The following is a 24,433-nucleotide window of genomic DNA, read 5'->3' as shown; positions in this document are numbered from 1 at the left end:
ACGGCGACGGCGCAGAGAAAGCGCGGGGAGAGTGCCCAGGCGCCGTCGTGACCTTCGCCACGCTTTCTAGAACCAGCTCTTAAAAGTGAACATTATTGTGTGTCCAAGTAAACATTCTTTTCATATTTTGCTTAGTGTATCTTTTTGTTGTTGAGTACTTTATGCCTTTTAGTTCATTGCGTTTGAGAAAGTAGTTTAGAAATTCTGTCCTCTAAAATCCATGTAAGAATTGATAAAGGATAATGACAAAAAAAGAGAAAAAAGATAATAGCAAAAAAAGGAATGTGCATTATTTTGCATTTGACCTACTGCTTTACAGTACATGTAAACACAAGATATTACAAATATTTTGCCTTTCTATAATAACTGACCTTAATTCTTAAGATTTGCCATGAATCGTCAATTATGTCCTATTTCCCAATAAGTACACATATCAAAGTGTTTATTTTAGTGTGTTTTATTCTAAAACAGAAGGAATTCAGTCAACTTCATTTCTCTAAGTAGCTCTGTCACCCAAGGCCTTATCATCAGATATTCCCAGAAAATAATGTGCTTTATCTATATTGCTGTCTGATTTAAATATTTGGGCCAGTAGTTGTCTTACATTTTCATCCAAACTTAATAATAATCTGTAAAGACTTCAGAAACCTGAGTAATTTTTTATTGAGGTGAAATTCACATAATCATTTTATTCTTACTTTAATGTATTTTAGTAGCACATTATAAATAATGGTAGCCTGAGAGATGAATTATGGGTTTTCTGCCATATCTAAATTTGAGTAATTTTCTCTTCCACAAAGTTCAAATGTTTTCTTAAAAGCAGTACCTATTGTTTGCAGTCTTTGCTTTCTGTATTCAGTGGACAGGATATCATAACTTGCTACTGCATTAAAAATAGCACCATCACTGTTATAATCTCTCTGAATATTATTTTATTTGTAAAATGAAAAATTGAATTGAGCTTGAAACTCTGAGGTCCCTTTCTAGCTCTAAAATGTTTTGTTGCAATAGGAAATCACACAAGTGTCATCAGGATCTTAAGACAGTTGGTTCATTCATGGCAGTATTTGGGATAACAAATAATTTGTTCAGATATTAAGGATCCTGTTTTGGAGTTAGCTTTAGTGCTTATGTAATATTTTTAAGATTTTTATTTGTGTATGTTAATAGAGACTAGATTTTGGAATCCTGTATTTAACCTCAAAATTACATAAGCACTGTAACAACTTTTTCATTGTACAAAAAGATAACTTCCCACTAAATTCATAGAAGTTTGAATACTGTATATATTTGGGGTGTGTAGGTATCTTTTTCTTCAAGCTACTTCTTATTTCAGATCATTAGAGTAAGGATAAATGTGGAATGAACCCATTCTAGAAATATTGATTGCTATGTTAGACATACAATTCATACCCAAATTTATAAAACACAAGTTTAATTACCTTCAAGACAGTTGAAATGTCGTAGATTACAGTCATCTCCACATTAAATATGTTGAAGACTCAAAATACTTTTATCCTTAGTATTGTCTGGGAATAATCAAGTGAACGTGTGTCTGGCATTCCTTAGCTTATTATTTCAAATAAACCTAGGAGTGAGCTGAGAGTGGGACTTGGCAAAACATAGTGCTCAATGACTGCAGGGAAGAGATTGATTTTTTTAAAAAAGAAAATTCTCACATTCTTTACTTATCTGCTGGCTCCTTCAGTGGTCAGGGGATATTTTTTTCTTTTAGCTTTTATTTCAATCTTTCTTTTGCTGCAACTGCTAATTTTTTATTTAAAAGAACTAATGTATTTGTCAAAGGATTGAATGAGGTTAAAAATCAAGAGTTTAAATGGTATAAACATGCAACTAAAATTCAAATCTGGGATATTACACTTTTTTTTTGCTATTTCTAAGTATTTTTCCTACATTGCAGTGCTTAAAGTACCAATAGTTTTCAAAGGAAACATTTCTGTTTTCACAACATTTGTATGATGAACCTAATAATGCAAATAGCTTGAGATAATTTTAGCTTTACACAGTATCTACAGTTTCATCTGGATATTATACTTGACATAATAGTTGTTGTAGATATTAAGCCATTTTGAAATTTGCCAGTTTTCCTGAGTAGGCTTTTTTAGTTTATAGCAATTAGAATTAAAAGATAACTTCATTGACCTAAAATCAATATTATGGTCTCTTTTCCAAAATATAATTGATGAAATTAGGGCATAAGTGATGTTAAGATAGTTTTATCATTAAAAAAAAATTTTGTGCTTTTTATTTGAACTACAGTAGAACTTTGACTTTTTATCTGAAGTTGATTGGCAAATGTCTTAATTAATTCTGCCCAATTATTGACCAAATCATACTGGTCTATCACTTTAATTTTGGTGTTAATTTTACTTACACAAGCCATTTCAGTTTAAGTTGACTTATTCTGCCTTGTATTCTTGTTAAATCTAAGCTTTGTCATATCTGAATTATTTTAACACTCAACCTATGATGTAAAAATGTGTGATGTGGGCAGGCAATGGTGGCTCAGTGGAAGAGTTCTTGCCTCCCATGCTGGAGACCCGGGTTCAATTCCTGGTGTCTGCCCATGCAAAAAAAATAAATAAATAAGAAAAATGTGTGATGTGTTACAAAAGTGATTAATAATAGACTCTAAGTTACAGTCTAATGTAAAGTATAAAACATTTTTTTGTAAATTGCCTAATTTATTTTTTCATTTTTGTACATTTTTTCATTTTGCAAATTTTTAAAATACTTGTGACTTGTTCTATAAACATTCCTGTACTCTTCCTTAATGTTTATTTTCATGAAATAAATTTGTGTTTTATTTGCTTGTATGTAAAATATGGCCATTAAGACAACTTCAGTACTCTGCCTTTTTTTTTCTGTAGTTCAGTTTTTTCTAGTTTTTGTCATATTCCGAATGAATATTAACACCATGCTTTTTGTTTCCTACTTTCCACATATATTCTCTAAATTGTCTATTAAAAATAAAAAGAAAAAGAAACTTTAGGATATGAAGTCACGACCTCAGAAATCAGTGGGTGCCATTAACACAACACTACAACTACCAAAAATGCATTTTATTTTGAATTAACATATACCTTTATGTGAATTTTATTCATTAGTCTTATAATCATATTCCCCTAGAATCACAACATAAAACAGTGATGTAAATCCAGATCAGCTAGGGGTGCAAGGGTAGTTCAGTGGTAAAATTCTCAACTGCCATATGGGAGATCCGGGTTCAATTCTTGGCCCATGTACTTTCCAAAAAATAAACAAACATGCAAAACAAACAAAAACAAGCAAACAAAAATTAAACAGTTGGTGCTGCAATAATGGGATACTTACATGGAAATATAATGAAATGTGACCCCCACCATACAACATACAAAAAAAAAATCCAGGTCAGCTATTTCTTGATAGTGTAACATTGGGAAAAGTTGAATTTTGTTCTGCCTTCAGTTTCTGAGTTACTGTGGTGAAAAAAAGAGGTAATATAAGTAAAAAAAGTTCCGCCCACAACTGGTCTAAAACCAGAGAAATGGATTCACTTTAAGAACATGATTTTCTCTAGTACCTATAACCTCAAGCTATTACTCTTCATTATTGTATTTTTCATCCTCTTAAGTTTTGACAGTTTCTTTTTAAACTGTCATATTTTTGTTCACAAATTATCCTTTCAAATATTCTTTAAGTATATATCTGTCAGGTTTTAGATGGTAGCCGACTGATAACTCAGAGAAACTGAGTCCGAGTTTAAAATTTTATTGTCCCAGGGTGAGGTTCCCAGGTCCAGGTGCTCAGGGTGCTGGTTGGGGAAGTCGCGCCCCCTAGGAGCATTGGGGTTAGATATAGGCTGGCTAGTGGGGGTGCTGACGATGCCTACAGGGCCTCTTGTGGTAGGTTAGGAGTTTCGTGCAATTTAGGGCCGGGAGCATAGCTACGGGCCGTGTGCAGTGGGCACAGCTATGGGCCTTGGCCATGTGCAGTGGGGTCCTTTGTTTGTCAGGGCAGGTCCTGATTGGCTGAGTTTGAACAGCTGCATGCCCGGATGTTCACGGTTTTAATTCAGGTGGGGGCCTTCCAGCCAGAGGCTACCGGGCCAGGCCTTACAATATCCATATTTAGTTTATTTCTACTCATATTTTCCTTGAATTCCTTGAATAGATCTAGAAGGTTTGTTTGAGCTTCCTTGATTAGTTGTTCCAAAATTTCCTCTAAGTTTTAATTTGTAGCCAGAATGAGCTGTATCTTCCTGTTTCTTTGTATTGCTTGTGATTTTTTTTTGCTGATGTGTGAGCATCAGATTATTTTCATGTGCTAGCAGTGAAAATCAGTTTCTACCTCCTACCTAAGATTTTATTGTAGATTGTTTGTGTGTTAAGGTTCTTATTCAATGCCTGGTCCAGTTTGTACTGAATCTGTAGAGCAGCCCATGTTTAACTGTTCAAATTTTCTCAGGTCTTCTGCATCAGTTTCTTCCCTTAACATATAGTGTAACTTTTAAGATTGCCCTTTTATGTGCAGTTGTATCACCTCCAAGAGACTATTTCTTTTCCTTTATTCTTTCTACAGGGGTTTTGGGACATCTTGTTTAGTTTTGGGAAGACTTTCCTCCTCAGTAGTTATGATTTGCTCAACTGCTCTCCCATGATCAATGCCCCCTTCAATTTGTCACTTTCAGTTCTGGGGCTTACCCTGCCCTATAGGACTTCAGTTTTCCTTTTTTTTTCCCATGAGGATTTTTTGTCTTCAGTAAATTTCAAGTTAAGGAATCCTACCCCAGGGTGTCAGATGTGGTCAGTGTTCAAAAATGCTCATTTCATGATCTAGGTGCTGCAGCAATTAGAGACCCAGTTGGATGTGTGCACAGCTTGCCAAGAGTTCTACCATGGGTCTCTTTTTTTCCAGGAGGCCCTTTTATATGACTTCACTAACCAACTGCTTAGGCTTTCCCTAAATCTATGTGCCCTTCAGTCCCCACACCTGAATATGTGTGAGATTCTTAGTCACTACTTCGAGTAACTCTGTCATACATAACACATCAGGAGGTGTGAGACTGGAGCACTGCCACAGTGTGATACTTAAGCCATGTGGGACTAAGTGAGGGGAAGGGGTCCAGTATGGCTTGTTCCCTAAGTTGCATATCCCCTCCCTTATTTTTTGGTGTTTTCTTTCTCCAATTCAGCATTTGTAAAGTCTTTCTTCAGTCTCTATCATCCTCAGCAGTTCTAAATTCCCAAGAATTTGCCCTTTCATTAGTTGTTTCTCAGGGGAACCTTTTCTAAGAACATCTTGCCTTAATATCTGGATGATGTAACTTTGATATATTTTGATTGTCCTCTAATCTCTAATAATTGTTTCCTAGTGTTTACACTTGAATATTCTCCCTCTATCCAATCCTTAAATGACAGGTCTCAGGATTGTTTTCATTTCCATTGTTGTATCATTCAACAGGATTTCCCTAGGAATATGATTCATTCTCATGGTTTTACTACCTGTAATAAGTTCTAACTTTAGGCCCTGAATATTCTCAAAGTCTCAGAGTTTTGAATAGCTCCTTACTGGACAGTTCCATTTGGCTATACCATAGGAAATTCAAACATCTGAACTATAAGCTTTTCAAGGGAAGGCACCATCTAACTATCATTACTATCACTAATCCTTAGTATAGGACCTGGCACATAATAAGTATTCTATAAAATTGCAATGAAATTATATAATAGTACTTATTCTATTGCATTATCTGCTTCTTTCCCCAAGTAGACTATGTTTCTTGAAATTACAGTATTCCTCATTTATCTCTGAATCCATGTGTTTATTTTTCACAATAAAAAGGTATACAATCAATTCTTGATGGAATTCTGAATAAATACTATTCTAGTTATCTACTACCAAAACTTAGTGACTTAAATAGGGCTCATCAAATTTTTCTGTAAAGGGCCAGATAGTAAATATTTTATGTTTGGCATTCTATATACCTCTTCCACAACTAGTTAACTTTGCAGTTGTATCAAGAAAAGACCCATAAGCAATACATAAATGAGTGAGCAGTTTTCAATAGAACTTTACATAAACAGCCTGTAAGCCCCTTTCTCTCCATGATCCAGTATGCTGATCCTTGTTAAAAACAACCACTTTATATTGTTCATTATTTTGTAGGTTAGGAATTAAGAAAGTGTTCAGCTCGGAAGTATGTGTCTGATCTATGAGGCACCATATCTGGTGGATAGGACTGAAGGATCCACTTTCAGATTGACATCTCTATCCAAATTCCTTGTACCTTGGTAATCATTGACATCTCATTCTACATAGCACCACATCCTCCAGGGCCTCTCCATGTGGCTTAAGCTTCTCATAGAACTGTGATTTCAGGGTATTTGGAATTCTTACATTGATGCTGGTTTCCCACAGAATAAAACCAGGAGGAACTTGAAGGTCGTGTTATGACCTAACCCCCAAGTCCCAGGACATCACCAATTTCTCATTCCGTTAGTCAAGCAAATAACTAAAGCCAACCCAAATTCAAAAATAAGAGCAGAGGAGAGGTTATGGTGACATAGAAGATAGGGTGATCCAAGACTCAGTCCTTCTACTAAAACAATTATTAAATAGGCAAGAACTATTTGAAACAGTATTTTGAAATACTGGAGGTCAGGAGAACACTGTACAGCATCCAGGAAAGAAGGAGAGAAAGAAGCTTATAAATTATAGTAAAGAACAACAAATTTCCTTCTTCACATGGCAGCTATGGGTGCCCATCCCCGACTTTCACAGCAAGCTACCATGGGGTCCAGCATCTGGTTAGCTCACTGTGACACGAAGGGTCATAAAAATCCTCTACCTTAAGACAAAGGTGGTGGAGGGCTGATCACTGATTATTACATGTTTTGATTAATGACTTCAGATCATTGGGGGTCCAGCTCTGAGGGTGGCCATTGTTTCAAATTGCGCTTAATAAAATTCATAGTGGAGGAGAATTAAAGATGCTATGTTTCCTCAGTGTGGCAGGGGACAGTTAGTTGAACAGCTGAATTTGCTAGGCAGACCAAGAAAGCTCAAATTTGGGAAGCCATTGAAGAGGCACTTGAAGTGCCTCCTAATCCTCTCTCTCCTTTTGGCTCTATAGGGTCAGTTTGTACCCCTCCATGGGTCTGTTTTGATTAGGAAAGACTAATTTGGGAAAGTGCTCTGTGACATGCCCCTCCTGTAAGGATTTGCCTTCCAGGCAAATGCAGCTTGACACAATGAAAGAAGTGTAAAACAATAGAAGCAGAAAATCTGAGGCAAAGGAGGCTTGCCAGTATCAACTAACTGAGAAATGAAGGTCTGTCTCCTGGACAACAGAGGGGACAAACAAAATCCTGCAAACAGGGGAACTCCAAAACAACTTACAAGCAAAAGCCCAGGACAAGACACAGGCCTACAAAGACAAGGAATCCCTGCATATTGTAATTGCCTTTAGTAAACCATCCTGATATAAGGACTAAAGCTTAAGAAAATCTGTCTTATCATCAGCTGCTTACAAAATCAAGAAACAGATATCCCAGAGAATAAATCCTGTAGGTGACATTTTTAAATATTAAAACATACAGTATGCAATAAAAAAGTACATATCAAACAGGTTATGATAGCCCATTCAAAGGCGGGGGGAAAATACAAAATACACCAATGAAGAAGACCAGGATGTGGACATAACAAACAAAACTTGAAAAACATAACCTTAAAAATGCTAAAGGGGGCAAAGGAAAATAAAGAAAAAGAACTAAAGGATATTAGAGAAACAATGAATGAGCGATATGGGAAGCTTAGTAAAGAGGTAATAATTATAAAAAAGAACAAAACAAAATAAATGGAGTTGTGGAGCAAAATAACTGAAATGGAAAATTCCCAGGAGGCTTCAACAGCAGACTGGAGATGGAAGATGAAAAGATCAGTGAACTAGAGAACAAGACACATGAAATGAGGCAAACTGAAGTGCAGAAAGAAAAACAAATCATATAAAGAGAAAATAGCCTAAGACAACTTTTTGACACAACCAAGTGTACCAATATACTTGGTGTTCATGAAGGATAAGAAAGAAAAAGAGGCAGAAGGAATATTAAGAGGAATTTTATGAGCAAGACATTTCTAAACATAGCAAAAGACGTGAATATGCACATCCAAAAAGCCCAGAAAAGATTAAACAGGATAAAAATGAAGAAAAATTCACTCTGATATGTATTGATCACGTTATCAAATGCAAAGAGAGTTCTGAAAGCTGCAAGAGAAAACCAATGTATTCTGCATAAGGGAATTCCAATTACATTGAATGCCAATTTCTCATCAGAAATCATAAAAAGCAGGAAGGCAGTGGGTTAAAATACTTAAAGTGTTGAAATAAAACACCTTCCAACCAAGAATTTTGTATCCAGTGACACTTCCTTTCAAAAATGATGGAAAAATTAATACAGTCCCAGACAAATAAAAGCTGAAAGAGCTCATCAGTACCAGACCAACCTGCAAGCTATCCTATGTGAGGTCTCAGAAAATAAAACTCAACATTCAAAATGGATTCTGTGGCATGGGGGCCCCTTCAGTTTCTCTCCCTCAGCAGATCCTCTGATAGGACCTGATGCACTGGCAAGATAAATAAGCATGAATGTGCTGACACCCCACCTGCCAGAGACCAGACTAGATAACCATGAGCATGAAGCCATGATCTGAACCAGCCTGACGGTAGGGCGAAAACCACGAACGTGACCACAGGCCTCCAGGAACGTTTCACGAAGTTAGAACAGGCTGAGACTAAGGATCCATAGTTTCAGGAAGCAAGTTTTATTTGCTATGGCCATAGGGCTCAGCCAAGTAGCCTCTGAAAGTCTGAGCCCCGAACAAAAGGCAACCTTAGGTTTTATAGGCTGTATGACATGTTAAAGACAACATAAACAATTGGCTGATTTAAGTTGAGAATGGCCCAGAGCTGAATCGTTGAGGGGCCCCCACCCCAGGAATGTCTTCTCTTGCCTACATGCATTTTCACCAGTTCCTGAAGGCTAGGGAAGGGGGTTTCTATCCCAGGAATGTGCCTTATCTAGCTTGCCTGCAAGGAGAGGGGGTTTGGGGATTTTCCACTGAAAGCACAGCTAAACCAGAAAGGGGGGGAGGCCTGCCTGCTACATGATATCTCCCCATAAAGCTTGTGGCCACACACCACTCCTCCATCCCTCTTGGTGCATTTTCTTTTCCTTTAAAACCACAAGTGTCACAGATTTGGAGCCATTTTTCCTTTCCTTTTGTTAGCATGTTTTGCTGGCTCCCACCTGCCTGCTCTGCCTTTGCTCTCAATCTGTTTCTCTCTTTCTCAAACTATTAAGCTTTAACTTGCTATCTCATGGAATCCTTTAACAACCCATGCCCAGCATTAATGATGCTGAAAATGCAGGATGGAGGTCTGACTAAAAGCTTAGCTTTCTGGCCCCTAGGGGCTATGGGAGCAGTCTTCCTGTTACTCCATTCCCTGAACCTGCATGGTCGCTATGATTTCCATGTGACTGACAGCTTGAGTTTCCAGTTCAGACCATCTTAACGGGAGACCAGTACACATCCACAGCACTTGACACCTACAACTAATTCAGCCTTAGGTAAGTGATGTCTGTCTGCCCAGATCCTCCCCTTGAGAGCTTTTGTCCCATGAGGGCCACTCCACAGTGTTTGGGCCTGCTTTAATGTGGTGCCCCAGTCAGCTCCCCAAGCATTTTTTATTGGGATGAAAAATCTAGCCCTAGTAAAACCTTTCCAGCTTCAGGAGGGCTTTTCCCCATTGTGGCAGTCCAAAGTAATGGGGGATGCCCTGAGTGAAAGACTGCATGCACTCTTCTGGTTCATAAATCCAGGCAGTTAGTCTCACTTAAAACTACATCTTGGGTAGCCCCATAAGCCTCCAAAGGAGCAATAACTCCTACACATCCCATGACCAAACCTCCATAAGCTTCCCCAATACCCTTTAAAACAACAAAAGACATTGGCCACAAGATGGTATTCTTGATTAACAAATGGTCTGAAAGTTCCTGCTGGCAAGTTTAACAATCTTATTCCTCTGTGCTACTCTATTGGTTTGCCTCCTTCGTAAAAAACCTTCTAAGCCTTTTACCCCTCTAATCACTTCTAAAGCAGTGTTATAAGTGTTTCACATTTGTTTAATTGTTAAATAATATATTTGATACGTTAAATATTCAATGCTTATTTGTTAGCTAATGTGTTCAGTCTAATGATTAATTGGTATGTTCCTACATTTATATTAGTCAAATGTTCATAACTGGTTACTAATTACAAAAATTATTTTAAAAGGGAGCTTTTAGGCAGTATTGAAAATTATAGCATTTTAGTTATGTCTACAAAAAGGTTTTATTTCTGTGACATAATCTGGCCTCACTATGATTTAAAATAAAAATACTACTAGTGTAGTTAAAGTTAAAGATATTGCAGTTAAAATTGTTTTGCAAACAGTAAAAATGAAATCAATCCTTTATTTTGTCCCTCTCAAAAATATTTAGTAAAGTAAATCTAATAGTTAAAAATAGTTGAGGGAAAAGCATAAAAACTCTCGAAATTCCTGGCCCTTACCTAAAATTTTCAAACCCAAAAAGCTTAATATCTTTCTGTCTGTGCAACCAATTAAGAAGCTTTCCTAGATGTAAACTTGAAACAAGTGTAAAAACTTGTACTTTTAAAAGTTCATTGTAATTTTAAAATATTATAAAAACAGTAAAAGGAATTGAATGATGAATTTTTTTTTTTTTTTTATAAAGGAAAGACAGAGAGAAGGAAGGAAGGATAGAAGGAAGGAAGGAAGGAAGAAAGGGAAACATCTTTAAACATTTTCTTGTTTTTATTGTATTCTGTTTCTCCGTTTTTGTTACATGGGCTGGGGCCGGGAATCGAACCGAGGTCCTCCGGCATAGCAGGCAAGCACTTTGCCCGCTGAGCCACCGCGGCCCGCCCCGAATGATGAATTTTTGAATTGAGCAAATGCAGTTTTATTCTGCTTAAGTATGTTCTCCTTAAATTTAAATAAACTTATTAATAAATAAAGTAATATTATAATTACATTCTCAAAATTCCTCTTAAAGTAGCCAAACAGTTGCATAAACTGGGCAATTTACCTAATCCTAATAAAACATATAAAATATAACACAATGTAAAATATGCTAATACTCCAAATATTCTATTTAAAAATTGATTATGTTTAATAAACTATAAATTGATGTTTTATAACTTTAAATAACTGAATTTTAAAAAATCTAACCTTTCTTTCTTAGCCATTTGTTATCTCAATAAATATAAGAATTTGAAGTTATAATAACTTTACTAATTCCAGTCTGTCATAAATAAAAAAACACAAATCTTAGCTTCTAAGGGTTTATATTCTAGTTAAAATATACCCTCATTAAGGTTTTATATAAAACAGTGGTAACAAAGGAATAAAAATGCCTAAAGAATTTAAAAAGCAAATAAATTAAAAATTACTTAAGTCCTCATAGAAATAGCATGGGTAAAACTTTTAAATTAAAAAGTGGCATTTAAACAAATAAAACTCTGAACTAGCCTTTAAAAACTGTAACTTAATTTTGTAAATTAACACATTCCTGGAATTATTTATCAGTCGAAAATATTGTTAAGAAAAATTTGAGATTTTTGCTAAATTGAACTGACAGATTTTAAGTATATTATAAAATAATCAGTTATGTGTTCTGAGTATAAAGTATATAAATGCCTGACCATGTTCTAAACTCAAACATAATTTCTTCCCATTCTTCATTATTTTATATTTCTCTGGCTCTTCTTGCCTTCATAAATACTATTATTTTAGAAAGTATACAGGTTTAAAAGCTTTATAAATGTTTTATCAAATTTATTTCTGATTATAAGCAGTTTAAATAAATAAAAACTATAAATGAAATGAATACAAGGTAATAAAGAGCTTAAAGAAATAGATTTTGTTTGTTGTAGCTATTGTGGATTACAAGCCCTGAATGAATAAAAAAAGTAATAGAGAATTAAAGGAAATAAGTTTTATTTGTTAGAGTCATTTTTAATCATAAGTTCTGCATGATTGAAAAAAGTTATAAAGAAGAAGTTTATGAAAATGAATTCTGTCTGTCATAGAATAATTGTAAAAAGTTAGAAGGAGTTTATGAAAGTGAATTCTGTCTGGAATAATCAGTACTGACCAAAATTTAATAAGTCTGTTTATCATATATTTCAAAAAAAGGAAAGCTTTTGTGTTAAGCTGAGTATTCATGCAAAACTAAAGTTTTCTCTGTGTTCTATTAACATGGATTTCTAGTATGCTCTGTAATATAAAGTATTTTAAAAAGCATTTTTTCTTAATCATCCAAGTACTGTGTCTAAAATATTTTATATCAAAATAATATCCTTAGGCGGGCCGCGGTGGCTCAGCGGGCAAAGTGCTTGCCTGCTATGCCGGAGGACCTCGGTTCGATTCCCGGCCCCAGCCCATGTAACAAAAACGGAGAAACAGAATACAATAAAACAAGAAAATGTTTAAAGATGTTTCCCTTTCTTCCTTCCTTCCTTCCTTCTATCCTTCCTTCCTTCTCTCTGTCTTTCCTTTAAAAAAAAAAAAAAATAAAAAAATAATATCCTTATTAATGTTTATACTAACATTATCCTTCATTTCAGAAAACAAGCCTTCTCACTGTTAGAAAAAAATTGTTGTATAAATAAGGTGCTAAGGTACTAAAATAACAGCTTATTGCATAAGAAGTATTTAACACATGAAATGGTTAAAAATTTTTCTGTTTTGTTACTAATTAAATTTAAATAAATAAAATATTCATATATTTGAACATTGTATAAATTCCTAAAAATTTAGCAATATTCTCCCTATCATTGTTATATCCTAATACTAATCTATATATTATTAAACAATGGTATGGTGTTATTAATCATGGTTCAATTATTTTAAAAAGGCTACAGATCATAGAAACAGCCAAATTGTCAATTGCAGTTATTTACTCTAATACTTCTCTAAAACTATATGTGCTCAGCTTTAAAAGAAAAATTTGCAGAAATGGTTAACATAAAATTTCCAGTCATCAAATGCTCCATGGAAGTAGGTGAGGAAAGAAAGGAAGGGGTGAGGGCGGGGAGCAAAGTAGAAAAAAGGTGCCTTCAAAAGGAGCCCAGGCAAGGAAATGGGCTGCCAGAGAAGCCCAGGGTTCTATAATCGATGGCAGGCTCCTAGAGGGTTGGGAGTTGCGCTAACCAGTTCTGCTGTCTTTCCAAAAAGAAAAAAAAGAAAAAGAAAAATTAAACAAATATATGTATTGTATTTCATCTGCTAAAAAACATACCTCTGATAAATGTATTAAAATGTAATAGAACAAAACCTCTGCTATGGTTTCTTAATAGGTCTGTTTATCATATATTTCAAAAAAAGGACAGCTTTTGTGTTAAGCTGAGTATTCATGCAAAACAAAAGTTTTCTCTTTTATTTCTGAAAAATATTTATTTATTTCTGAAAAAGCTTCATTTAAAATACTTATAAAGATTACAGATCAGATTGCAATCATAAACTATTCTCATTAAATTCTAAAGTGCTTTACTCTTTATATAATACAAGAATTTATATAATTCCCTAAAACTTTAAGAGTCTATGTAACATCTAAAACTCAAATTTAGTTCTCCAGCTCTAAAAGTTAGCATGAGTCCACACAGCAATGATTGAAAAATTTAAAAAGATCAAACTCCAATTAATAATGTAATGAAACTAATATAGTTAAAACTAAAATCAATCAATATACAAGGTAAAAAATAATATTATCTGTATTTTAAAGCTTTAACTTTTGTGTGAGATAAAAAAATGTTTATTTGTCCAAAATATGCACTACCCAATTTAATCTGTCCAGTAAATTAAACAACCTGATTCAGCTTTATTTAATATAAAACCTGGAATAAGGAAAAAATTCTTAATGTTTTGTAGAAGTTAATTTTTTTCTTTTAAACTTTTTTATTGTATAGTATAACATATATACAAAGCAAAGAAATAAAAAAGCAATAGTTTTCAAAGCAACCTTCAAAAACTGGTTACAGGCTAGATCCCAGAGTTTGTCATGGGCTACCATATGATCCTCTCAGATTTGGTCTTCTAGCTGCTTCAGAATATAGGAAGCTAGAGGGCTTAAATACTTTTTTATAATCACAATTGACTTTTTTATCTTCTTTTTTTTGTGAGCAATAACATATATACAAAAAGCTCTAAATTTCCAAGCACAGCATCACAATTAGTTGTAGAACATATTTCATACTTTGACATGAGTTACAATTTCACAATTTCAGGTTTTTACTTCTGGCTACTCTAAAATACTTGAGACTAAAAGAGATATCAATTTAATGATTCAGAATTCATATTAATATGTTAAGTCCTATCTTCTATGTATATTCCACCATCACCTTTGATCTTTCCATACCTTTCATTGGGATTGTTTGGTCTATGACAATTCTAAATTTTTGATATTGGAAGGGTATGTCACTAATATGGGGTAGAGAGATGGAACTATCTGATGTTCTGGAGAGGCTGGGCTTGTACAAGTTAATGTTTTATACTCTACATTTCAGAGTGTCTGAGGCAAAAAATGAAAAAGTGTCTACAAAGTCCCTTAAGGAACTGGGAAAAATAAAACCATTAGAAATTCCCCAGGTAGCCAAGGCCTCAGTTTTAAGGCTTGCCCTTATAAAACTTATTTCTATAATAGTAAACTAAACCTACTTAAAATTAATGCCTAAGAGCCATCTCCAAAGGATCTCTGCTGTTGCTCAAATGTGGTCTCTCTGAGCCAAACTCTGAGCTTCTCCCCAACATGGGATATAATTTCCAGGAATATAAATTTGGCAAGTGACAGTGTGAAATACAACTAATCTTGGCATTATAGAACAACATAGCTAGCCCTAGCACTGTGAGACATAAGCTCCAAAGATGATCCAGACCCTGACATGGATGAACTGAACAAAAGAGGAGAAAGAAATAGAGTTTCAATGGCTAAAAAAAATGTTCAAATTGAGTCAAGAGGTTATTCTGGAGGTTACTCTTATGCAAACTTCAACCAGATATTACAAACTGTGACAATACAGCAAACCCCAACCAACAATGTTTGTAGAAACCCTGAAAATATCTAATGATCTATAAAAGTTTAGTTATGAAGTTTGTTTTTCAGAAACTTAAAACCTCCAAATTATTTCAATGCCAAAAAGTTCTGACATGTAAAGATGCTGAACTCTCCAAACATAATGACTTATTTCATCAATTAATCCCTTTGCCCCTTAGATCTTATCAACAACTCACTCCTCCTTAATTATCCTCCTATTAATTTCTCTCCTAGCCCCCTGCCTCTTACAATGTCTATCTAAGTTTGTTCAGAGATCAACAGCAGACATAATCAACCAGCAGAATTTTAAAAACATACTCCTTCTACAACAGAAATTTAAAGCCCAATTGATGATACCTCTGCCTGGCTGCAATTTTCCTTTTTCCCAACTCCACCCCTTTGACAGCAGGAAGTAACCATAGAAAAGAAATGATGTCTAAATATTGCTTCAAGCTGAGTTAAGGCATCCCCCCAAACCTATTTGCAACTCCAGTCAATTTTATTAAAATAAAAAGTCAGGAATGTCAGGTCTCAGAAAATAAAACTTGACATACAAAATGGATTCTGTGGCATGTTGGCCCTTTCAGATTCTCTCCCTCAGCAGCTCCTCTGACAGGATCTGGTGTGCTGGAAAGATGGATGAGCATGAATGTGCCAACACCCCACTTGTCAGAGGCCAGACCAGATAACCATGAGCATGAAGTCATGATCTGCACCAGCCTGATATCTCCCAGTGATGCCTGTTGGCCACTTGGCATATTTTTTCTTTTAAAACCACAAGCTGTCAGAAAGAAAATTGGAGCCATTTTTTCCTTTCCTTTTGCTAGCATGTTTTGCTGATTCCCACCTGCCTGCTCTCCCTTTGCCTAATATGCTACAGGGAGAAACTGAAAGTGAAGAACACTAGAGAGTTGTTCAAGGTGGCATAAAGAAATAAAGACTTCTGGTAAGCGTAAACATTTGTGTAAATATGATTGTCAGTATTATTGTAGTACATTGGTATGTAAATCTACTTTTTTCTTCCTACAGGTACTAAAATGCAAAGTCATAAATAGTGATGATAAATCTATGGTTTTGGACATACAGTGTACAAAGATAAAATTGGTGAAAAGTAAAAAAAAAACTGAAGAGAGAGGGGTATAGGAAAAGTATAAGGGTATGCTATTGAAGTTAATTTATATCAAACCATATATGCTTGTTATATATTTAAGGTGATAAATTTTGATCTCATGGTAACCTCAAGGAAAATAGATGATAAACATATCTAGATTTAAAAGATAATGCACTCAATATGGTACAACACAAAAGCTCAAATAAATATACACATGGCTTTAATTGAATAATTGAGGGACAAAAGAAGTACAAGATGCACAAAGGCATAATAGCATATAGGGAGAAGGTAATCATGCATTATCTGTAGTGACATTAAATGTATGTGCCATGGTGATGAATATCCAGCTATATGATGATATTGTGAGCCATTGATTGTAAACCAAGTCTGAAATGTTTGTATGTTAAGAATGTTTCTGTTTCTATGTTCTTTTTGTTTTTAAATTTTTCATTGTATAATGTAACATATATTGTATGTTGTTTTAGCAGTAAAAATATTTTTTAAAAAAGAATTACCTGTGCATATGTACAGAGATTGGTGTATGTACACATTAACTGAAGCAAAGTTTCTAACAGTGAAAAAAATCTAAATAATTATAAGTATGCATTAGTAGGGGAATGGTTCAATGAGATGAGTATAGGCTCTTGGGGGTATGTATGTGTGTGCAGAAGAAAGAAACAGTCTGGGAGGAAATAAAGGAAACACTCTAAACTTAATGATGACATGATCTGGCCCCAACACCTGAGAGTCAGTCAGAACATCACTTAATCTTCATAGCAAACTGGCCTCCCAAGGTCACAAACGTTGAGAGGTGGACACCCTCAGAAAAAGCCTCACAACCTCCTGACTGGGGGGTTGAGCCTTATTTCCACTACCCTGAACATGAAGGATAGATTCCATTTCCTGGGCTACCTCCATGGTCTAGTCTCCAGAACTTTCCACCCTCAGGGTGGAAGATACCTCCCAGGAAGATAGCCCACTAGCTCCCTAACCCAGTTTTAGGGCCACAAATCCCTGGATACCTGAAACAGCCCCCATGGTCTGAAATATGTCTACATGCTCTCCTGTGGCTCTATCCAGAAACTTCCCTCCCATTTCAGTGAAATAAGAATAAAAATAATCGTCAATATTTATTAACAGTGCATGTGCCAGACAATGTTTAAGCACTTTAAATGTATTATTTCATTTAATCCTCACAATCAACTTGTAAGGTTTTATAAATAAGGAAATCAGAGAAGATAGGTGAATTGCCCAAGGTCACACAGTGAGTGAAGTGAGAGATATAAGACCCTGACTTTCCACCTCACCATCTCTTTGGGCACTGTTCCTGCCCAAGAATAAATCCTCCAGGCTGAACTCCCTTCTGTCCCTTACTTCTGGCCTGATGCAGGAGAAAGCCTTCAGATCCCAGCTCCAGGGATTGATTGGTGACTGTTCTCATGGGTTGGTGCTTGTCATGTTCTGGTTGTTAAATATTTGGAGCATCACCCCTAGTGATAACACAGAAAGAATCCAGCAAGTGATGTGCGGTTACTCATGAAGGGTGATAACCATCATGACCCATAGGAAGTGGCCGGCCTAACTCACCCTGGGCAGTCACGTGATAAAACCCCATTTCATTTCTCTTTCCTCCCTAAAACCTACACCAGAGAAGCAATCACAAGGAAGAGGGTGGCTTTCTTTCCAGCCCCAGCCCCAGCCACTGGAGCCATGAGCCTGGTCTTCATGGGTTGGGGCAGGGTAAAGAGCTTTGAATCAAATGTGAACTGGAAAGTTTAATTTGAATGGAATCTTTTTTTTTTTAGAGTTTTAAAAAAGATTTAATATGTGCTCTATAGTAACATTACAAAATGTTTAAAATGTAGAGAAAAAGTTCAATCATCTATATTCCCACCATCCAAACACAGCAACTATGTTCGTACACATATTTCTCCTTTACAAAATTATAACTTATAAGTATCATTATTTTATGTATCTCAAAGAAAAAAACAATGCCACTTAAACCATGAAACTATGCTCTTAATACATTTTAAAATGTATATGCATTGAAAGAACTCTTTAGGTTTCATCACGGATTTTTAAAAAATCACATATCTTCTCTTGTATATACATTATAAAAAGTGAAATAAACCAAGGTATTGCTCAAATTTCTCTGCATCAAAGCTGTTCTTCTGAATCGTTTTATTTTCACTTTACATCATTGATGTTCATACATCTCCACACCCCATTATTCTCTAAGCCGGATCCAACATTGAATGGAATCTTAATAACCAAACGTACCAAAGTTGTGGGCTCAGGATTGGGGTGTGGATGGATGAGAGGGTCACAGGAGTCATCATCCTTGTCCAGGTCCTGACTTCCTTTTTGGCCTCCTTTTCTTGTCTGCTGTTGCTGACCCCTGGCACAGCCCCTCCTTCACCAACCTGGCCCTAGGACCCTCAGACCCTCAGGCCAGAACTTGCCACTTCTCTGGCCACCTACTCTCTCTCTCTCTCTTTCTCTCCCACCCTCTCTCACTCTCTCACTGCATGGGCCTTTGGTAATATAGAAGCCAATGATGTCATACAGGGATAGCAGCCAGCTCAGTTCTGAGAAGGGGTGAGCTACAATGAAAGCCCCACACCCTCAGTCTGTGCTTGTGGAAAATGTCTGGCTCAAGCAGCACTGTCAGATGATGTCTCCTGGACATTTGGAATTGAGTGGACATGCACATAAATCTCAGCATTATTAAAGCAGAACTGTATTGATGACAATCTCTAGGAAGACAATCCTTTGGTCTCTTCCTATGGGGGTCCCTAAGCCTCACCTTCTGTGACAGTTTATTTATTCAATCCTTTCTTGGAGTCCATGAGATACCCCATGACAGTATGATAGAGTAACTCTCCAGTCAAAAGGCGAAGATTGGCAGATGGGATAAAAAAAATGCCTAACCCAACTATATGTTGTCTGCAAGAGAGTCAACTTAAATTCAAAGTTACAAGTAGGTTGAAAGTGAAATCATGAAAAACAGTATATACCATGGAAATAGTAAGCAAAGAGAGCTGAGGTAGCAGTACTAATATCAGATAAAATAGACTTTATGTAAAAAATAGTTAAGACAGAAAAATATGGTCATTATATACTGATAAAGGGGACAAATCAACAAGAACATGTGGCAATTATAAATATATATACACCTAAAAGGAGAGCTCCAATATATATAAAACAAACATATGTTTGAAGGGGGAAGTGGACAGCTCCACATTAATAGTAGCAGACTTTAATGCACCATTTTCAATAATGGATAGAACATTGTGTCAGTTTGAAACAGTTATGTACCCCCAAAAAGCCATGTCCCTTAATCCTGATTCAATATTGTTGGGTAGGATCTTTTTGATTAAGTTGTTTCCATTGAGGTGTGACCCATTCACAGTTGTGGGTGGAAGGTGGTTTCCATGGAGAGGTATCTCCACCCATTCAAGGTGGGTCACTTACTGGAGTCATTTAAGAGAGAACCATTTTGGAAAAACCTTAAGAGACAATAGAGCCAATGGAGCCAACACAGATGTTAGGAAATACAGAAAGAAAATGTCCCCAGGGAAGCTGTTTGGAGCCAGAAGTCAAAGACCCCAGCTGATGCCAGCTACATGACTTCCCAGTTGATGAAAACATTCTGGACCCATAGGCCTTTCTTGAGTCAAGATACCTTTTTCTGGATGCCTTAATTTGGACATTTTATCACCTTTGGACTGTAAACTTGCAATCTAACAAATTCCCTTTATAAAATCTAACCCATTCCTGGTATATTGCATTCTAGCAGCTTTAATGAACCAAAACAGATTTTGATACTAGAGAAGTGGGGTGCTGCAGTTTGCAAATACTGAATATGTTGAAACAGCTTTTTAAGTGAATAAGGGAAGATTCTGAAAGAATTGTGAAGAGCTTGATAGAGAAGGCCTAGAATGCTTTGAAGAGACTGTTAGTATAAATGTGAACTCTAAAGACATCTCTGATAAGGCTTTAAACAGAAATGAGGAATATGTCATTGCAAACTAGAAAGAAGGTGACCTTTGTTTTAAAATGGTAGAAAATTTGGCCAAATTGAATTCTGCTGTTGGATGGAAGTTAGAATGTAAAGGTGAAAACCTAGAACACTTACCTGAGGAAATTTCAAAACTAAATGTGGAAAATGCAGCTTGGCTGCATTGTGCAGCTTATAGTAACGTGCAACTGGAAAGAGAAAAGTTAGGAACTGAGCTTTGAGGTTTGAAGAAACTGGAAATTGATGGTCTGGAAAATTCTGAGCTTCTGGAAACAACGGACCCAGTGAGTAAGGCCTGACCAAACATGAAAACAACCATTACAGGACAAGGGAGGATTGACAATGGGGTCATCCAGAAAGGATTTGTAGAAAGTGCTATTGTCTGATGGCTATGATCCCTGCATATACTGCATAGAAAACCAACAAGAGTGTTGTGGTATCTGTATAAACAGAACCACTGCCAGTCTTGATTAAAAGGGACACAAAAAGTACAAATTGAAGGAAAAATGACTTTAGAAGCAGAACTATGTAAGTTAAGGTCTGAGGCCAGTTAATCTTGGGCTAGGAGAGCACCCATACACATGGAGAGGGTGAATTTGCACTGGAAGCAAAGGGTGGGCCTTCTGCTTCACTGTTAAGAAAGAGATTTGGTATCCTAGGCCTCATAGAGTGTGGAGCACATATCAGGGCTTAGGGGGAGCCTGGTGATGGCTTCTGTGTTCTGAGAGTGTTGAGTGTGTGCCCAAGAGATGGCAGAGTGTAAGTGCTGCCCTGATTCTTGGAGAGGGTGGAGCCAAGGAAAAGTTGGTCCCTTCAATGCACCCCAATTTTGCCACCCTCACCCCAGCATTTGGGGAGAACAAGGCTGCTGTGTAGGCCCTTGGAAAGGGTGGCACTGCTGCTTTCTAAAGCCCCAAGGAAAAATGACTTTGAGACATTGAAATCCAGTGGAGTTTTCCCTGCAGATCTTAAGAGTTGTTTGGGACATTTGACCCCTGTTTTCTTTCCAATATCACCCTATGCAAATGGAAATATGTATCTTATGACAGTCTCTCCTTTATATATTGGCAGCAGGTAACTTGTTCTGAGTTTTACAGGTTCACAGCCAGAGGAGAATTTTGCCTTTGCACATACCATGCTTGTAACTGATGTTGATGAGAGTTTCCACTGTTTCTGACTTTGTATTGTATTTACCTTGTCACTGATATGGCTTAAGGATTTTGTGACATTGTGACTGTGTGAACATATTTTGTATATGGAAAGAACATGTCTTTTTGAGGTCCAGAGGGTGGATTGTGCTGCTTTGAAACAATTGTGTACCAAGAAAAGCCATGTTCTTTAGTCTTAATTCAATAATGTTGAGTGGGATCTTTTTAAGTTGTTTCCATGGTGATGTGACCCCCAAATTGTAGATAGGACCTTTTGATTAGGTGGTTTCCATGGATATGTGTCTCCATCCATTCAAAGTTGGTCATTACTGGAGTCCTTTAAGAAGGAACAATTTTGGAAAAATCTACAGAGCTGACAGAGGTGACACAGCCAGTGGTATCAACATAAGACCCCAATGTTTGGATTTGCAGAGAGTAAATTCCCCCAGGGAAGTTGTTTAAAACAAGAAGCCAAAGACCTCAGTGGATGCCAAGCATGTGCCTTTCCAACTGACAGAGGTGTTCTGACCCATCAGCCTTTCTTGAATCAAAGTATTTTCTCTGGATGCTTTAGTTTGGATATTTTTATGACCTTACATCTGTAAATTTGCAACTCGATAAACTCCTTTTACAAAAGCCAACTCATTTCCAGTATATTGCATTCTGTCAGCTTTAACAAGTCAATACAAACATCTAATCAGGAGATCATTTAGGAAATACAAGGCTTGCACTATACTCAAAACCAACTAGACCTCAGAGACATACACAGAACACGTCACCCAACAAAGCCAGAACACACATTCTTCTCAAAGGCACATGGATCATTCTCCAGGATAGACCACATGTTAGGTCACAAAACAAGTCTCAATAAATTAAAAAACACTGAAATCATAAAATGCATATTCTCCAACCACAAGAGAGTAAAGCTAGAAATCTAAAACAGAGGGAGAAATAGAAAATTCACAGCATATGGAAATTGAACAACATACTCTTAAACAAGCAATGGGTTAAAGAGAATCACAATGGAAATTAGGAATGAAAATTGAAAGTACAACATTTCAAAACTTAAGGGATGTAGTGAAGGCAGTGCTGAGAGGAAAATTTATAGCTCTAAATGCTTACATTATGTAAAGAAGAAAGTCCTCAAATCAGAGACTGGATCTTCAAACTGGAAGAACCAGAAAAAGAAGAGCAAACAAATACAAAAGTAAGAACAAGTTAGGAAATGACACAGACTAGAGCAGAGATAAATGAAATAGAAAACTAAAATGGAGTAAAGAGAATCAGTACAGCCAAAAGTTGTTCATTGAAGAGAATATAAGAAAATATTTACAAACATTCAGCTAGGCTGAATAAAAATGAAAGAGGTTACAAACTTAAGAATTAGAAATTAAAAGGATGACATTACTACACTGCTGAAATAAAAGGACTATAAGATGACACTATGAACAAATATGTGTCCAAAAATATGGCAAACTAGATGAAATGGATAAATTCTTAGAAGCAAACAGACTATGTACATTAACTCAAGAAGAAATAGAATGCACAACTAGTAAAGAGGTTGAACCAGCAATGAAAAACCTGATAACAAAGGTAAGCTCAGGGCCAGATGGCTTCACAGAGGAATTCTACCAAACATTCCAAGAAGATTTAACAATTCTACTCAAAGTCTTCCAAAAAATTTAAAAGAGGGGAACAACCCTGAATTCATCCTAGGAGGCCATCACCCTCATATCAAAGCCAGATAAAAATACCACAAGAAAAGAAAACTAAAGACCAATAAGTCTTACAAATATAGATGCAAAAATTTCTAGAAAATAGTAGAAAACTGACTCCAGCCACATATTAAAACAGTTATTGTTTTAATATTAAAACATTATACACCATGATGAAATGAAATTTACCCTTGGTTTGAAAGATTGGTTCAATGTAAGAAAATTATTTTGGTAGCCCCCAATGACACAATGAAGGAAAACAAATCTGATCATTTCACTTGATACAGAAAAGGTATTTGACAAAATTCAGCACCTCTTCTTGATAAAAACACTTAGGTCACTGAGAATAGAGGAAAACTTCATCAATATATAAAAGGGCATACATGAAAAGTCCACACCTAACATCATACTTAATGGTGAATGACTGAAAGCTTTCCCTTTAAGTTCAGGAATCATACAAGCATGCCCACTATCACCATTTTTTTTCAGGTTTGTGCTGGAACTTCTTGTCAGAGTAATTAGACAAGAAAAAAATAATAAAAGGCATCCAAATTGGAAAGGAGGAAGTAAAACTTTCCCTATTTTTAGATGACATGATCTTATATAAAAATCCTTAAAATTCAACAAAATTTCCTAGAACTAATAAATGAGTTCATCAAAGCGGTGCGGTCTAAAATCAACACCCCAAAACCAGTATTGCCCACATACACCTGCAATCAATAATCAGAAGAGATCAAGAAAAAATCCATTCACAATAACAATAAAATGGATCAAATATCTAAGAATAGGTAAAGGTTGTAAAGGGCTTGCATTGAAAAAAACTGCAAAACATTTCTAAAAGAAGTGAAAGAAGACCTAAATGAATGGAAGGACACTCCTTCTTTGTCATGGGTTGGAAAACTAAATTTCAGTAAGATGTCAATTCTTTCTAAAGTGATTTATAGATTCAATGCAATTCTAGTTAAATTTCCAACAACTTATTTGCAAAAATAGACAAGTCAATCATCAAATTTATATGGAAGAGCAAAAGGCCCTAAATAGCTAAAGCTATCATGAAAAGAAAAGACTGAAATTGAAGGACCCACATTTTCCAATCTTAAATCTTACAAATGCACAGTAATCAAAACAGGTACCGTCTGTTTTGTACTGTTTATGCAAGTACTGTAGAGTACTGGCATAAGGACAGACATACAGACCATTGGAATCAAATTGAGAGCTCAGAAATCAACCCTCATATTTATAGCCAAGTGGTTTTTACAAGGGCACATAGGTCACTCAATTGG

At 35.9% G+C, this 24,433-nt stretch overlaps 1 protein-coding gene across 1 annotated transcript in view; it reads left to right on the top strand.

The window, feature by feature from the left end:
* SH3BGRL (SH3 domain binding glutamate rich protein like) overlaps positions 1 to 24,433 on the top strand; it is a 302,360-nt gene that overhangs the window by 207,908 nt on the left and 70,019 nt on the right. The gene's annotated exons all lie outside the window — the stretch shown is intronic.

Source organism: Tamandua tetradactyla, chromosome X, assembly GCF_023851605.1.
Source record: "Tamandua tetradactyla isolate mTamTet1 chromosome X, mTamTet1.pri, whole genome shotgun sequence".
NCBI lineage: Eukaryota > Metazoa > Chordata > Mammalia > Pilosa > Myrmecophagidae > Tamandua > Tamandua tetradactyla.
The sequence above is the reverse complement of the archived record's forward strand: the minus strand, read 5'-3'. Positions and strand labels throughout refer to the sequence as shown.